We start from the raw sequence: 13,941 nt of genomic DNA on the forward strand, positions 1-13,941 counted from the left end.
TACTTCCATTCATCATTAGTAAATGAATGCCCAGACTACTGTTTGAAAATACAAGCACTAAACCTTCCGAACAAACAAGTATACCATGGAGTTAACTTTCACTTCACAAAAGGAGCGCTAGGATTTTTTCAGAGTCTATTTGTGTTATCAGCCAGCAAAGATCCACAAATGGATGCACTGTCTCAATTTTCTATTTCAGCAGTATTTCATGAATGCATTAAATGTTTCCCCTTTCTTCTTCAAAATGAAGTGCACAAGCCTGCAAACTGTGTGCATGGGCGCTGTGCTATTTGCCTTATGATTGCTTTAGCACGAATATAAATATTTTAGCTCTTCCCCCCAAAAGGCCCACAATGTATGTGTGCGTACACTCACACACACAAAAAAAAACTTTTAAAAGTTTGCAAGCAGCAATTATATTAAATTTCATCATACACTTAAAAAAAAAAAACATTCAAAGCATCACACTAGAGGTTTGCTACAGGACCCCAACACAATCCCCATGCTCCACTATTATTTATTTATTTATCTATTAGTAATTTATTTATTGCATTTATATCCCACTATTTTCTCCAAGGACCTCAAGTACACATGCCCCCGCTCCATTTTATCCTCACAACAACCCTGTGAGGTAGGTCAGGCTGAGAGGCATCGACTGGCCAAGATCACCCACTGAGTTTCATGGCCAAGTGAGGATTTGAACACTGGTTTCTTTGAGGTCCTAGTCCAACATGCTAACCGCTACACCAACTTACCATCATTTACCATGTGTGTATTCGACTTTATGTGCTTGGCAAAAAATAAAAAATAAAAAGCGGGCAAGGATCTGGGAAAGAAGACTTTGGCAATCCTGTTTGCTGTTGAACTCATTGTGTTTTGACTATACGGGATTATGGCTTTAGGCATGATCCCTGGAATGTAACCCCTGTGTAAGTTGCAGGCTTATTGTACAGTGGTACCTCGGTTTAAGAACAGTCCAGTTTAAGAACGATTTGGTTTACAAACTACGCAAAACTGGAAATAGTGTCTTGGTTTGAGAACTTTACCTCGGTCTAAGAACGGAACCCAAACGGTGGAAGGGCACTGGAGGCAGGAGGCCTCATTAGGGGAAGCACGCCTTGGTTTAAGAATGGTTTCTGTTTAAGAACGGACTTCCAGAACGGATTAAGTTCGTAAGCCGAGGTACCACTGTACAGTGGTGCCTCGCAAGACGAAAAGAATCCGTTCTGTGATTCTCTTCGTCTAGCGGTTTTTTTGTCTTGCGAAGCAAGCCCATTGATGGATTAGCGGATTAGCGCTATTAGCGGCTTTTAGCGGCTTATCTGCTGATCGGATCAGCTGATAAGCGGCTTAGCGGCTTAGAAAAAGGGGGGGAGGGAAAAAAAACCAGCAGGAACTCGCAAGACATTGTCGTCTTGCGAAGCAAACCCATAGGAAATTCGTTTTGCGAAGCACCTCCAAAACGGAAAACTCTTTCGTCTAGCGAGTTTTCCGTCTTGCGAGGCATTCGTCTTGCGGGGCACCACTGTATTACAAGATTCACCCAAAATGCAAGTTGCAGAAAAGGTCCGTTCATTAGAATGCAAATTTGGATAGTTCCTGAAATTTTATCATCCAGAACTACTTCTTCTTTGGCGATCACTCATAGCCGAGTAAGATTGTCTTCCATAAACACGGTTTTAACAATGAGTCCGTAAGTGACTGTGGAGGCCAATTCTGGAGCCACACGTCCTTCCACAGTGGGGACATTGGTTTCTGGGCGGGAGTTGATAACGGTGTGGATTTGCCAAGTGTGCCTTCCTCTTAGCACGCTTCTCCCTCTCGTTCTGAGTTCGAGTGTCTTCAAAGCCCATGACACCTTTGGTAAAAGCTGTTCTCCAACTGGAATGCTCGCAGGCCAGTGTTTCCCAGTTGTCAGTGTTTATACTTTTTTATACATTTTTTTAAGATTTGCCTTGAGACAGTCTTTAAACCTCTTTTGTTGACCACCAGCATTACGCTTTCCATTTTAAAGTTCGGAATAGAATAGTTGCTTTGGACGACGATCCATCAGGCATCCGCACAACATGACCAGTCCAACAAAGCTGAAGAATCATTGAAGAATCATATCATTAAAAGTAAGATTCCGTTCTGGTTGCTGTTGCCAACTCCTTTCCCAATAGTCCCAGGCCATAGATCGAAATCTCGCCCAACTCTTGCATTAAAATCACCCAGGAGGATAATTTTATCTTCCTTAGGTGTCTCTGATAGGACGGTATCCAGCTGAGAGTAAATTTATTTTTTAATGTCTTCTTCGGCATCCAGTGTTGGTGCATAAGTGCTTATAATAGTAGCCTGTTGGTTTTTGGTGAGCTTTATTCGAAGGGTTGAGAGTCGCTCATTAATGAATTTAGTGTCTATAACGCTCTTGGCATCTGTCCCTTCCCAAGTTTCTATACACTACCTATTTCTCCAGGAAATGTCTTGCATTGGTTGTTGATGGATCCTTGTGAACCGTATTCACAGTGCAAGTCAGATATGCTTCAATTCTCATAAGGACTCAGCTTTATAAAACCAGGACCAGATGCAAAGCACAGTACATCAGGAATAATACAAGGGGATTATAGGCCCACTTCAATGCCACAGAATCGTAGAGTTGGAAGGGACCCTGAGGATCATCTAGTCCAACCCCTTGAAATGCAGGAACACGCAGCTGTCCCATATGGGGATCAAACCTGCAACCTTAGCATTATCAGCACCACGCTTTAACCAACTGAGCTAACCAGTTTTTTCAACAACAAAAAAATCCAGTATGTAGTAGGCTGGCTTGGAAAGGGGGGTGATACAGAAGTTCACACAAGCTCCAAAATATAATATTGTACTAGTAGGATTGTCATAGACTAACTCATATGTAGGAGCAAATGTGCCTCAATCTGAACTGAATAAACTGGTCAGCTTGAAACTTATCTACTTCAAGTGAGGAAAAGGAACAGTACAGTGGTGCCCCGCAAGACGAATGCGCAATGGAACATTCTTCCCCTTTTCTCCCCCATGCACCCCCTAAATCTGTTCCGGAGGGGTCCCCTTACCCCCTGGAGCAGATTTAGGGACAGCACATGGCACACATAGAAGGAGGGAAATCCCACTGGGCAAAAGCTAATCCTTGCACTATTTAGTAGAATGAGTAAAATAGAGCTTCTCTGAACACGAGAAGAAAGTCTGTTGTGTCTTGCTTGCTCTTCTCTTCCTTCAGTATTCGTTTATTCCAGTAGCACCTTAAAGACCAACTAAGTTAGTTCTTGGTATGAGCTTTCGTGTGCATGCACACTTCTTCAGATACTATCTGATACTATCTGAAGAAGTGTGCATGCACACGAAAGCTCATACCAAGAACTAACTTAGTTGGTCTTTAAGGTGCTACTGGAAGGAATTTTTTTATTTTGACTATGGCAGACCAACACGGCTACCTATCTGTAACTGTATTCGTTTATTGTTTGTATACCAATTACAGTGAAATTAACTTTAGAAGGCTCAACTAGTAAGCTGTGTAAAGAGACAAGATCAATTTCATTCCTGGATCATTCAGATATTATCTCCTTTCAGAATGTTCAGCCTACATCAATTTTAAACTAATTTAAGGAAAGGATAATTTGAGATACAGGCTTGAAACATTTTCATGCCTAAAAATGTGAAGTATAAATATCAAAGAAATACATTTGTAAAGACACATGTAGCATTTAATTACACTCATCAGGAGCTACAATATTCTGCAGTTCCCTATTGAATGTACACTATGTCAAACCTTGGCTTACTGTATATCTAAATATTTTGGCAAATGGTCTTTGGAGCATAATTCTAATTGAATATAATACACCAAGTGCCACTAGCAAAACCAGGCCCCCAGGATGATGGGTAGGTTTATTAATACCCAATATGGAAGGAAGCAAAGGTATCAAGGAAGTCAATTTGATTACTATGCTTATAATTCTGGAGATACAACATGAATAACAACCAGCATTAATGAAATGCAGGTTTCACTACAAAAAATCATTATGCTGAAATAGCACCAGAAGTTTATTTCACTGGAACTGCATCCCAGCCTTATAAGAGCTCCCCTTTCACCAGGCCCATCAGCATTTAATAGTAGAAATTACATTTCTACTTCAGGAAGGGAACCTGGAAAATATTTCTTAATTGTTGGATCAGAAACCTTTTAGACAGCATTAAAAAATTTTCAGATTCCTGAGCAAACAGAGTCTGACCAATCTGTATATAAGAAAACTCACCCTTTTCCAATTCTGCTAAGTAGATTAACTTAGAATCTATCATTTGTACAGAAAACAGATCCTGGCTTATTACGATGGTTAACAGTCATTAACTAGAGTTCTCCAGCTGGATACAATGGGAAACTCTAGATTAAGACAAGCAAAGAATGAAAAATATTTGTATGCAAGGGCTTGGATAAGCAAGGGGCATACAAGCCAAATGATAATAAAAATCATGGTTGATGAAGCTAGGGAAATATCATCTGAACCCTGCCAATGTTGGTATTCTGGGGCAACAAATTAAGTGGGCACAATTTGTCAATTCCCAGAGTTTATTCTAAACAATGATGCCTGATAAGAAAACACGGATCTTGATACAAGTAAAAAACATGTTACAAAAAAAATGTTGTATTTTAATTTGACTGTTAGTGTCTGGAATCTAAATAGAAGACTCCTCAGTTTGCTTACCCTTAATGAAGCTAGAGCTAAAACACACATTCACACAAATTCAACACTTGTCTGGAATGACAGATTGAACAAACAAAAGCCAAGCAATGTAAAATGTATTTTAAAAGGTGAAGCCTGCAACTTGCTCTTAACATTTTAGGAAAGATAGTAAAAAATATATCCACTACTATATATATATGTCTGTGCTGGCACAGTTGTTTGCTGTGACAACAGCATAAAATAGCACAACATTGGCATTCTATTTTTTGAGATGTTTTGAGTAAGTTCTGTTCAGCCTAACGCAAAAAGATTTGGACTACATTGTTGATTACAGTGACTAACAAATGTGAAAACTGCAACTAGCGACTTAATACGAATATATAGTATAATTTGAAACATCCCCCGGATATTATACAAACCTCCTTGTCATCCTCTGCAGGAATCAACTTAAACCCTGAGAGGTAGGTTAGTCTGAGAGTGAATGACTGGCCCCCCAAGTGAGCTTCGTGGCTGAGTGGGGATTTGAACCCTGGTCACCCAGGTCTTAATCTAACACTCTAACCATTATACTACACTTAAATTACCAACCATTATACTACACTTAAATTACCATTTAAGTTCGAGGGAGGAAGGACTGCTAAAGCTGAATGTGTAGAGGGAGGGAGAGGGGAATAGGGGTCTCTTTTCCCCGACACTAAAATTTGGGGCCATTCAATAAAATTAGTAGTTAGTTGCAGACTGGCAAAAAGTACTACACATTAACAAAAAAGAATTTATTATCTAAAATTGTGATAATGTTGTTTACAGCCACCTAATCCAGAGGCCAAGACAAGTTAATGAAAATTAGAATTATCTCTATAGCTAAAGACATCCCTCATATTCAGAGGCGGTATCTCTCTGGATACCAGATACACGGGGCATGCAAGCGGGTGGCTATAGCCATTTTTCTTTGCTTGGGAAGTTCCCTGGGCAGCTGGTTTGATCACATCTGGGATCACAGCACTTACTGGATTAGGTACACTCATGGCTTGGTCAAGAGGCAAGCATTTTTATTTATTTTATTTTTACTCATGTTCCTAAAAAGGTTGCAAGGAGTTGTTGAGAAATTGCATCCGGCTACCCATAGCATTAGCATGAACAGACATTCTTTGGCTGCATATATGATCAATACATATTTATCTGGTTAAATACACACTAACCCTACACACCAGTGTTGGAATAACCATTATAACGACAATGCAAATGCTACTGCTCTAATAGCAATACTGCAATCAGAAATATGCGGTTAGCTACACTGACACATAGGGGTATGTGAGGGGAATGGGACTCTCTGCTGACCATCAGGCAAGGGCTTTTCCCACTTGTCTTGCCCCACCCTCCAGCCCTAGGAGCTTTCAGAAGGGAATTGCTGCCATGGCCATTATGTGTATGTGTCTTTTGATGAACGAAGTGGAAGACTACAACTCATAGTTGTGGGGATTGTGTGACTGTGTGATTTTGTGTGTACGTGAATTCAACAGCACTTTGTTTTTGATTGTTAGCTTGTTAATGTTGTTAATATTGTTTTGTGGATTATGGGTGCCGTTTAATGCTTTGTGAATTTTACAATATGGCTTTTCTTGTGGCTGTGGTGTTTAGCCTATTTTTTTAAGCTGCTGTTAATAGTGTTTTATAGAAGGTGGCTGTTTTTACTGATGATTTGTTAATTATTTCATATGATTTATGTTGTAACTGTGATGTTCTATTATGTTGTTATTTATTTTATGCAAGCCACTTTCTGACTTGTGAGAGTGAAAAGCAGCATAGAAATATAATTAATGGAAGGAAGGAATGATCAAAAGGACACCCCTCTGTTGGTGGATATGAATCTTACCTGTGTTAATTATAATGCAGACGTGGAGGTTTCCTCCATTCCAAAATTCCATAAAAAGGAATACTATTACTGAACTTGCTCAGAGCAGAAATGCTACATTATCATACAGTTATTCTGCATGCGTTCCATTGACCATGAGAAGGAAGCGCTTCCCCCATGAAATACTTTGGGGAGTGGGGGAGGCAGCAGCAGTGTGTCCCATCCCCCAAGCATCCATTGAGCTATGTATATTGAAGTTCATGGAAAGACAGGAAGGGTACAAATATGTATGATCCCATGCAGCGGCTCAGCTGCAGTGGGTTAAAAGTTCAGAGATATTCCCCCACATCTTTTCTTGAGCACTGAAGTGCCCTGCTGGATCAGTCCAGTCCAGCATACTGATAAGCTGCCCTGGTAACTTGTTGAAAGGCAGGATATAAATAGCCAAATAAAACACCATCCTGTTTTCCAGAGCCAAGCAGATGCTTCTGAGAAGTCCACAAATGGGGAACAAAGGCAACAGCTTTCCTGCTGCCCCCACTAAGCGGCAATCGGAGGCACACTGCTTAAAATTTACAGCTGATGAGCACAGGCTTCAATCCTGCTCTCTGCAGGAGTCTGAGCAGGATTTAACTCCCACTCAGCAGCTGATGAGCAGGGGTTAAATCCTGATGTTTTGATTGTGCGCGCGCCAGTTTCCTCTGGGGAACTGGTTGCTGTTGTTTATAGTCGTTTAGTCGTGTCCGACTCTTTGTGACCCCATGGACCAGAGCATGCCAGGCACTCCTGTCTTCCACTGCCTCCCGCAGTTTGGTCAAACTCATGCTGGTAGCTTCGAGAACTGGTACATGCAGCCAATATAGAATTGAACCCCGTGCCATCCATCAGCTGGTGTCACCTGCCCATCAAAGTGACATCAGCTGGTTGGTAGGTGGCTAGAGTTTTTGGGAAATGGTAGAGGGCCAAACAGGACCCCTTGGTGAGCCAAGATTGTCCTTTGGTTAGAGGTCCTCCACCCACGGCTTAAGAAAATCTGAAATCTGTTCTCAAAGTGGGACATTTTACCTCTTTAAGCAGAATATTACTTGCTGTTTAACAGATTATTTCTGACCTCTGTGTACCAACTACCTTCATATTTATTGAACTGCCATTTTCTAGAAAGCGGGGGCTTTGATGTCAGAAGAGTGGAGAGGCTGGATTTTTTCCTTCCTTCCTTCCAAGTTATATAAGGTTAGTCCCATACTTAAGATTCATATTCCTAACGATGTTTTCCTAGTTCAAAAACTCAAAGATGGCCAGATTCGCTTATTTTATTAAGACCCATGAGAAAATTAGTCAGCTCTATGTGCAGATCTAGAAGTCCTGATTCTAAAAATAGCTTAAATAACTATACTGTTGTTTTTTTTACAGCCCTGTGAAGCCTGTTCTTTTTTCAAGTGTTCCAAGTTTACAATTGGAAAACAACTTTCAAAATCTTCTTAAATCAAAGTACTGTATAGTGGGAAACAGGAACTGACGCATATGTGACAAGATGAGCAGGTATCAACCGTAACATGTTTGGATGGTTGTTATAAACAATCTGAGTAAGAAAAGCAGCATTTTAGAATCATGAGATTTACTGCAAAAGTTATGGCTGCAAAGAATAAATAGAAGTAGAGAGGGCTTGAAAAAATCCAGAAATGCCTAGGGGTGGGGAATGTGGCAGATGTAACTTTATTTATATAAAAAACACCGTATCTGGTTATCTGTAAGAATGAGCATTTGACAGTTATTTAGCATCTTAAAATAATCCACAAAGCAGAGCCATTTATTGCAATATTGAGGTCCAACTCTTGAGCTCATAGGACATGACTAAATATTAATATCAAGCAATTTCAGTTACAAAAATCCACAGGGGTAGCCATCCATAATTATTCCCAATACAAATAAATATATGCAATCTAATCAAAACAATCGAAATCAGTAGCACTCTATAAAAACCTTTTAAAAACCAAGGACTACACCACACCAGAAACATACAAAGGCCCAATAAAACTGATAAAATGCCACAGGTTACAATAATAAAGCCACATTTGGTAAAACTCCCTTTTAAAAATTTGAACTTAATGGAGTTTCAGTCTAGATGTATATCCGAAAGGACATGAACCCACAGAAAAGGATGACGGCTGCTTGTTTTCAGATAGAGAGACTTGTGGTAGAAATAAGGTAGAAAATGTATTTCTTATTTCTAGGCTCCCAAATCAACATTTTAAGGGCCACACCAGATTTGTGCCTAGCCTTTTACCATCCTTGCCCTAAAGCAGGGTTTCCCAAACTTTTGGACTACAGTTCCCATCACCCCTGACCACTAGTCCTGCTAGCTAGGGAGGATGGGAGTTGTGGTCCAAAAACAGCTGGAGACCCAAATTTGGGAAACCCTGTTCTAAAGACTCCAAGAGCAGAGAAGAAATATACTGCTTATATTTGTTATTTAATTTATTGGATTTATGTAACACCTATTTGCCAACCACCCAAAGAAATTGACAATTTCTCTCTCTCTCTCTCTCTCTCTCTCTCTCTCTCTCTCTCACACACACACACACACACACACTTGGCAGCGGCTAAAAATAAAATACAGCAAATCCACACAAAACATTTTTATTGGCACTCCTGATTTAAAATTACTTAAGTTTTTCTTTGGTATTTTTTGATTAAAGGTTTCATGGTTTACAAAAGTATGTCCAATGTCTCTTTTTTCAAGTTACATTTTCTACAGGTCAGTTTCATTTGTTGAGACATTAGTGTTACATTAGGAAAAAAAGGGGGGAGAGGTGGAGGGGACCATGGTGGGTGGGGGTGGGGTCGGGTGGTGATGTTTTAAATTTTACTTAATGTGTGGGGTTTTGTGTCAGCGTCGTTTGTGCAGGTTCTCTTTGCTATTCGCCTGTGTTCCTTTGGTGGTGAGAGAGGTTGGGTTTGATCTAGGGCAGGCATATCCAAAGTCCTTTTCGGGGGCCCAATCTGGCCCGCTGGTCAGTTTAATCCGGCCCCTGTGGGGTAAAATCCTAAAAAACCTCAACAACTTCAACCCTAAAAAAAGATCAACAACTTCAATCCTAAAAAAGGGTTAACAACTTTGGTTGGCCCTTACGGCCCTTCACTTCATCAAATCTGGCCCTCTTTAAAAAAGTTTGGACACCACTGGTCTAGGGTGTGGTTGCTTGTTTGTGATTGGCTCTCGTGAACTTTGTTTTCATGGGTGGGTGGGGTGGGTGGATGTTTTGGATCAGGTTAGCCATATTGATTCATATGCCACTGGTGGATTCTTGTCGTTGTTTTGTTGGGCTGTGTATGTGATAAAGGGGAGCCATACCGGGGTGAAGGCATCTTCTTCTATCGGTCCCCATGTTAGTTTCAGCTTATTGGTTAATTTTTCTAGTACTAGTAAGGCTGTTTCCCATACTACTTGGTACCATTGGTCCATGCTCACTCCTGACAGGTCTCTCCAGTGTCTGGTTATGATGTTTCTGGCTGCTGAGAGTAGGTGGGTTATGAGTTCTTTGTGATGTGAGTGGGCATTATTGTCTTGGAAGGATTACTGAAGTTATTACAACGGCTTGGCAATTTTGGTAATTTCACTGAAACCAAAATGTATACCTGAATGTTAGGGTACAAGCTTCACGCAAACTTTGCAAGTGCAATGTATGGAGCACAATTCTAGAAAAGCACAGAATTTAGCTCATTTAGAATCGTATCTCGTTTAAAAAGAAGTTATTTATATTTATTTATTTATTTGATTTCTATACTGTCCTTCACCCAAGGATCACAGGGTGATTTACAACATAAAGCACAAAAATGCATCACATAGTAACCAACAAAAACAACCCCACCACGTTTAAAAGGCCACAGATTCTAGACCATATGGGAATGAAGGTATACTTGAAATTGTGGGCATGCCATCTACTAAGATTTAGGAAGGCATTGAGCAGGTGAATAGGATTTCTCATGGGCTGGTTGTGCTACTCTGCAGACCTCCTTGCCTCTCTCTGTGATCAAAGCCACAATAATGCAACGAACATTTCCTCAATTTGCATAATTTGCACAGGTTCTTCACTCAGAATTTAACTGCCTGGAACACATGCATTCCTCTTTCCCGCTTTGATTTGTGTGGAGCACATACATTCTTGACTCCCGCAGGAAGTCTAGAAAACTCAGAAAAATAGGAGTTGAACAAAAATCTTCTTAAAAAACTGTTTTCTTGGGACAGGGAATGATTATTAAAATAGCTCCACACCCCCTAAGGACACAAGCATGGTTAGCAATTGGCCTGAAGAGCTATTAAGACAATGTCCAAGTGTTGGGTCAATGTGCAGAAATTTGGCCTAGCAATGGGGCAAGCCCTTGCATAATGAGCAGCTTACGTAAATAGAAATTAAGTGTGCTGGTAAAGATGTTCAATTAGGTCAAAGAAAGGAAGCAACTAATTATCAAATTATTGCTTCCAAGTTAAAGACTGAATAGAGATGAAGTTCAGGAAGAGGTCACGGAAACCCAAGTTATAATAAATACTTCAGGGGAGCACACAGGTTGAAATCCATGACTTTTTCTTTAAATGAACTTTGCAGACTTTAGAAAGAGGGAAAGTGCTTCTCTTGGTTTGTTAGGACAATCTTGCCAAACTACCCAGTTTATAAAAACGAGAAATTCCAAGTATAAACCTCCATTTTGCCACCAGAGACAGGAGTAAGGAAATATCCCAACTTGTGGTATGTAAGCTTTTTTGTACTTATGGTATGTAAGCTTTTCAGTTACATATACGTACATCTACATGACTTTTGATGGCTGTTCAAGAGAGACTGCATTTGCACTGCAGCTGCAATCCTACACACAGCTTACTGAGAAATCAATAAACTGCGATACACTTTAGGAATGGCTTTCTTCTTTCAACAGATGACAGTGCACTGACACATTATATCCCAGTCTGTAGCTTGTCTAGACCGCTCAGGGAAAGCATTAGCTTTGGGTGTACTAGCCTAGTGTGTTTGTGGGAAAACAAACTTTTTTCTGTCTCCTTAGGGCTCAAGAAGGTGGTGGTCACAGTGTGCACCTTGGGGAATGTATGGTACTGAATTTGCAGGCACTTTGTTTCTACCCAGACTGGTTTGTTGTTACATGCCTTGCACATAGCAAGCCAGTCTATGGCTTATTTCCTTCCTGCCATGCCAGGAGTGGAATGCACCAGTGATTCCCACATCAGAGGGAACCAGGCAGAGGGCCTTCTTGCTAGTGGCGCACACCCTGTGGAACACCCTCCTATCAGATGTCAAGGAAATAAACAACTACCTGACTTTTAGAAGACATCTGAAAGCAGCCCTGTTTGATCTTTTATCGTGTTTTTAGTATTCTGTTGGGAGCTGCCTGGAGTGGCAGATGGGCGGGGCAGAAATAAATAAATTATTATGATTATTACATCAGCATATTCATGTTGTTGCAATCCAGCCCAATCTCTGAGTGACGCAAGATTCCAGGGGTTCCATGCACTTATCCAGGGTTCGTGTTTTCTTTCAGAATGAGGCACAGCAGACTGCGGTGTCTTAATGATATATGATTTATTTACACACATATGCAACCTAAGCGTACAATAGAGAAGGGGTTCACAGCATCAACACCTCAAAAGAGTCTTGCTTCTCCCCTAGCCACAGCCTTGGATTCAAGCAGAAATCAAACATTGCTCGCTGACCCTCTGCTTGCTGCTTTTGCTTCTAGCTCACATCACAGCAAACTTTGCTCTAAATTCTGCCTTTGTCTATCTCAGTTGAAGGACGGGCACCACGTTTTGGCATCTGGCACAGAGCCCCCTCTCCTTTGTTCTCTTAATGACCGGCACACATTTTCCTGGGAGTAAGCCCCACTGAACACAGTGGGCTTACTGCTAAGTAAACGTGCATGAGCAGCATCACTTTTTGAAGCATGAAAATTTGTAAGATTGGTACCGTTGAAAATTAAGGGCGCTGCAGCCAAACAGCTAGCTGCACTGAATGCAAAGCATGAAAACTAGGTCTTGGAATGCAGGGAACTTTCTAAAGAGAGATGTGGAAAGGTTCTGTGCCCAGACACTTCGTTCTCACTAGAAACGCGTACACACTAAAAGTACACTTAAAGGATAGTATCCACACACACAATTCTTCCTGCTTAAGTAGTCATGAGGAGGCTTTGCTTCAAGCATGGGTACAGCTGGCAGAGAGTGTGTTATCAGTTATGGTTTCATTGGCCCTCTTCATCTAAGTGTTTAAAATGTCAAGCAAATACTGCATTATTTCAGCATGCCTTTGGTCTGTCAGGTAGCAGAATGGCTATCCCCCTTTGCTTGAAGTGTTTTACTTGGTTTTCTTATATACAAATCTTATCAAAACGTTTTTAAAAGTATGTTTCCAAGTTTTGTTATGTTAGCTGCCTTGGGAGTCCCCTATGGGGCAGAAAGGTGAGTTAGAAATATTTTGACTAAAATAAAGGCACTGGGGATTTATCTGCCCCATCCCAGAGAAGAATAACATAGTCCATATTGGCCCTACAATTTCCTGTCTCCCTCAATTGCAGTCCATTAAAAGTTCAAGCATGGGCTTGAAAAGTTGCATAGGATTGGATGCGACTTACAAAACTAGGTCACAATATTCAAATGCATGCAAAAAGGCTCATGCTGGTACACTCAAAGAGTGCTGCATACAAACCTTTTAATCAGAACTCACTTACAAAACCTTGGAAAAATTGTCTTGGAATACCGATACAGTTCACCGTATTTTTCGCTCTATAAGACGCACCAGACCACAAGACGCACCTAGTTTTTGGAGGAGGAAAACAAGAAAAAAAAAATTCTGAATCTCAGAAGCCAGAACAGCAAGAAGGATCGCTAAGCAGTGAAAGCAGCAATCCCTCTTGCTGTTCTGGCTTCTGGGATAGCTGTGCAGCCTGCATTCACTCCATAAGATGCACACACATTTCCCCTAACTTTTTAGAAGGGAAAAAGTGAGTCTTATAGAGCAAAAAATACGGTAATTTATTCCCTCTGTTTAAAATACATTGGATAGTGGAGAGAAAGAAGCCATGAGGCTGAGCTTGGAGTCAGGACAAGTCAGACTCTGGCTTGTTTTCATAAGTGTGGCAGGGGAGGAGTGAAGTAAAAGCTTTTCACAAGTGTGCACCAACACGCTGCATATTCATGTTAAACCATAGTTTGTTTTTAACTATGGTTTAGTGTAACATAAGAACCAGGAAATAGGTTTGATGGAATGACAGCAAGGCACAATAATTTCACTCAAACTTTGTTCTATGTTCTTATTTGAAAGAGAAGGAAACCATGGCAAGGTGAAGATTCTTTCCAGGAAGCCATCTTTCAAACTAAATTTCAGTACATCTTCCAGA

At 40.7% G+C, this 13,941-nt stretch overlaps 1 protein-coding gene and 1 long non-coding RNA gene across 5 annotated transcripts in view; both read right to left on the minus strand.

Moving 5' to 3' along the window:
- Positions 1–13,941, minus strand: part of LOC308587594 — a 272,764-nt gene that overhangs the window by 49,481 nt on the left and 209,342 nt on the right. The window lies entirely within an intron of this gene.
- Positions 1–13,941, minus strand: part of PPP2R5C (protein phosphatase 2 regulatory subunit B'gamma) — a 75,824-nt gene that overhangs the window by 46,699 nt on the left and 15,184 nt on the right. The gene's annotated exons all lie outside the window — the stretch shown is intronic.

Source organism: Podarcis bocagei (assembly GCF_964188305.1).
Source record: "Podarcis bocagei genome assembly, chromosome: 1".
NCBI classification, from domain to species: Eukaryota; Metazoa; Chordata; class Lepidosauria; order Squamata; family Lacertidae; genus Podarcis; species Podarcis bocagei.